The sequence below is a fragment of the Corvus brachyrhynchos genome, unplaced genomic scaffold, assembly GCF_000691975.1.
Source record: "Corvus brachyrhynchos isolate BGI_N302 unplaced genomic scaffold, ASM69197v1 scaffold21, whole genome shotgun sequence".
In the NCBI taxonomy this organism is placed as follows: Eukaryota; Metazoa; Chordata; class Aves; order Passeriformes; family Corvidae; genus Corvus; species Corvus brachyrhynchos.
Genome location: NW_008236924.1, coordinates 3,795,487 through 3,799,114, shown reverse-complemented (window position 1 = coordinate 3,799,114; position 3,628 = coordinate 3,795,487). Strand labels below are relative to the sequence as shown.

The window sequence follows — 3,628 nt, the reverse complement described above, 5'->3', positions numbered from 1 at the left end:
GTGCCGTCACGGCGGAGACACGGAGCGGAGCCGGGCACCTCTCCTGGAGACGGGCCCTGGAGCATATGGTCATGCTTATGTAAGGAGCAGCCTGCCCGTGGCGTGGAGAACAGGGCTCTTGCCATCTTCCCTACTTGTGTCATGTCGGTCGGTTTTATGAGACCTTCTGTAGCCTTTTAAAATAAGGTTTGTGATGAGAATTTTCATTTTTTTTCTGTGCTCGGGAGTAGTTCTGTGTACCAAGTACACTTGTGACAGATGGAGCTCTTAGAGGGATTCTTACCTTCTGGTTGTGCTGCCTTTTTGGGGGTGTGTGTGTGGGACCTGGTGCATAATTAATGTGATTGGGGGAATAAAGTGAAAAAAAAGTGAATTTTTTTTTGTGTGTAATGCATGCAAGTATCAGCAAATGAAGGAGAATATTAGAAACTATGGGCAAAATATACCAAAGAAAAGCAAGATTTGTGTAATATGTTTGACTCATAAATATTAGCCATTTGTGATCTCATTCAGAATACTTTTTTTTTTGAAATCCGTAGGTGTTGCGGTATTCATTTCTTATGCAGTTTTTAATACAAGAGTTTCTGTTAACTTGTGTTCCAGTCTTGGATACTTTTATATGTATTTCAGTTAGGGTTTGTAATGTGTCCGTAGAGATAAAACTTGGGAGGAGAGGAAGGAAATAATTACTAATTACTTTTTGATCAGTCTTGTAGGTTAATGAAGATAGATTTAAATATGGAAAAAATTATTTTGTTTAGGTGGGCGCTCTAAGCTATTGCACCCCGTGACTTTGGTTTATCTGTAACCTTGGCTTTTTTTTTTTGCCGGTTATCTTAAAAAGGAGGGGGGAAATGTGCATGAGAAACTGTATCTTTTTTGTTTCTAGTTATCTTTAATAACTCTTGTAATCAGCTCTGGTTTTCGAGTCATAGTGTCACTAAAGGATTTAATTAACAGCTAACTCATTAGCATTAGGAAATGGTTGTCTTTGCGACCACCATTACATGGAAGGATCATCAAAAATCTTACAGAGCAATGTAAAACTACTGCTCATCAAAAACAAGGCTTCACTTTCTTTAAGTCAGTCTTGAGGGGCTACTGGTGTTCGAGCCACTCGATTCTGACGGAGACGTGAACTGAGCATACTGGGGAATTCCTTCCTTTGGGAGAGGATGGGGAGAGATCGGTATCTCCGTCCGGTTCGGCAGCTGGAGCCCTTGGTGCAGATGCAGAAAGGCGCATCATGCCAGGGAGCTCTGAGCGAATGGGTGTGTCCTGGCATGCTCTGAGCCTGCTTGGTGTTCGGTGTTGCACTCGCACAAACCTTCTCCGAGCTGCTTGCTAAACTTGGGTCGGTTTCCTCCTCTTCAAACAGTGCAGATGGTTCCTCTTCCCTTCTTCTGGAACCCATGTGGTGATTTACTCTTCTGAAGCCATTTTTAGCTCCAAATACACCTGGCAGTGTTTGATGTGGTTAGAGTGGACAGTTCACCATCATTTTGCTTTTTAAGTGTATATTCAAGTCCAATCCTTGGTGTGATTCAGGCATTAGTGTTTCCCATTTCCCTGCCTTCATTTCAGAGAGGCCTTGCTGCTCTGTAATTAGTCTCGTATTTGGGAGGAACACTCAGAAGTGGGTACTTCATCTTGAGGAGTTTTTCTGGAAGAATTCTTTGGTTGCGTATCTTGTGTTTGAGCATGTTTTAAAGGGAACTTTTTTGGGTATTTCCACCATGCGTTTGATATTTCTGTCAGGCGAGTCTGGTGCTGCAGGAAGCTGAGCTGCCTATTTCACAGGCCTGGAGCTTTATTTACATGATTCAGAAAACAGATAAGGCAGCAGCAGCGATGGAGACTTTTATCAGTGCTGACCTAGAGAAATCCTGAAAGTCTTATTTTCTATTTTAACTTCTTACCAGTCTGGTAACTAGTTATTGGCATTGCTGGTTCTAAACATAGGCTGTGTCTGAAATGGCTAAAAGCTGTCTGAGCAGCTGTGAAGAATGAGATACATTTCATTCCGTCGTGTGGCTTCATCCTGGTAACACATTTTGGTCGCAGGGGGGTTTTTTTGTGAGGTTGATGGGGCATGGCAGCTTTGCCTGTGTGCCTGGTGTTCCTGTGATCCTGCTCTCTGGGGTGGGATGTCACTGCATCATCTCAGGCTCTCATTAATGCTCGGTGTGCAGGTCCTCTGGGTATTCTCTCCTCTGCAGAGGCGCTTTGGGATTGCTGCCCAGATTTTCTCAGAATGTGCTGATACAAATGTGCTTAGGCAGGCTTGTAGGTGTGGGCTTGCAAACACGGCTGTGATGGCAAAAAAAAGTGCTGAATAACTGGTTAATAAACCAAACCTGTCGAGAAACAGGGGAGCCAGAAAGGACCTCAGAGCAGTTCAGTTTGTTGAGTCAGTCTAGATTTTCTTCTGAAGATTTTAATTAAAGATATTATTAATTGTATTTTAATTTTAATGAATTAGCTTACTGTCTTTCAGGTACCCAACTAAGCTGCAATCTCAAAACCAAGCAGCCCCTCTTAGTGTGACTGGATTAGAACTGATTGTGTGCAGGCAGAGCGTGGATCCCATAGGAATCCACAGAAGGAAGCATTTTGCTGCATACCTGGTGGATTTGTTAACCTTTGTTAACACGTGTTAGTCCCTGAGTTCAGTTCCTTTGTCTTACCTGTTCATTATGAAAAATAAAAGCCACAGGATGTTTTACAGGCTGCCTATAAATAATAAAATGCACTTGCTATATAATTGAGAGTGGGCTGAAACTGTTCATAGTGTATAAATGTACTAGAGAAATAAATCTTTAAAGAAAACTTAATCTTCACAGCTCTGTGATATGTATCTTCATTTCTTGGATTGGTTTTCTTTCCCCTCATATAAAACTTGCTAGAATTAATGAAAGTTGGAAATGTAGATTTTTTTTTTTTAAATTCTCTGCAACTAACCTTCCATCATTGCTTTTGTCCATTTTAAATATGCCTTTAATGTGAATTCATGTTCACTGAAGTCCCTGTGAACAGAGAAGAGTTTGACCTAATTTATTTTGCAGTAACATTTGCTTTTGCAAAATATGTGCTGTATTTGTTTGGGATGGTTAACCTTAGCTCTGCCACAGTTCACAACTGAATGAGTCTTGGATGAGTCGGAATGTAGGAATTACTCAGTTTTCTGGGCAGAAATACCGGTTCTCCAGGCACACCACTGCAGCAGCTGTATAGCAATCCATACTGTTAGACCAGATGGGAAAAAGGGGAAAAAAATAAGGAGAAAAAAGATGATGTTTGTTCTTGTTAACTGCTTACACAGCAAGATCGAGCTGTTTGCTGACTGACTCTCTCTGAACCTTTAAATTGAAGGCTAAATACTCTCTAGTTATCATTTGAAATTTCTGAACTGCTCCAGTGATCTAGAAGCACTGAGCATTACTGGGAGCAGTGACTGGCTGCCAGTGATGGTGTTGCTGTGCACGTCTGCAGTGTTCCAGGGCTTTATTCCTGCTCTTGGTATCTCACTGGATCTGGCCTTCTCAGCAGAAATCTTTGATTGCTGTCCTTGTTAGCCAGTTTAAATTGTATGGGAGCAAGACAGTCTTTTCCTTTCCTTGTCACTGTC

At 41.7% G+C, this 3,628-nt stretch overlaps 1 protein-coding gene across 1 annotated transcript in view; it reads left to right on the top strand.

Moving 5' to 3' along the window:
• Positions 1 to 19: 19 nt before the first annotated feature.
• The window catches only part of RNF145 (ring finger protein 145), a 46,607-nt gene continuing 42,998 nt past the window's right edge, over positions 20 to 3,628 (top strand). The window contains exon 1 of the mRNA XM_008628963.2: positions 20 to 186. The gene's annotated coding sequence lies outside the window, so the exon portion shown is untranslated. The remainder of the gene's footprint in view (positions 187 to 3,628) is intronic.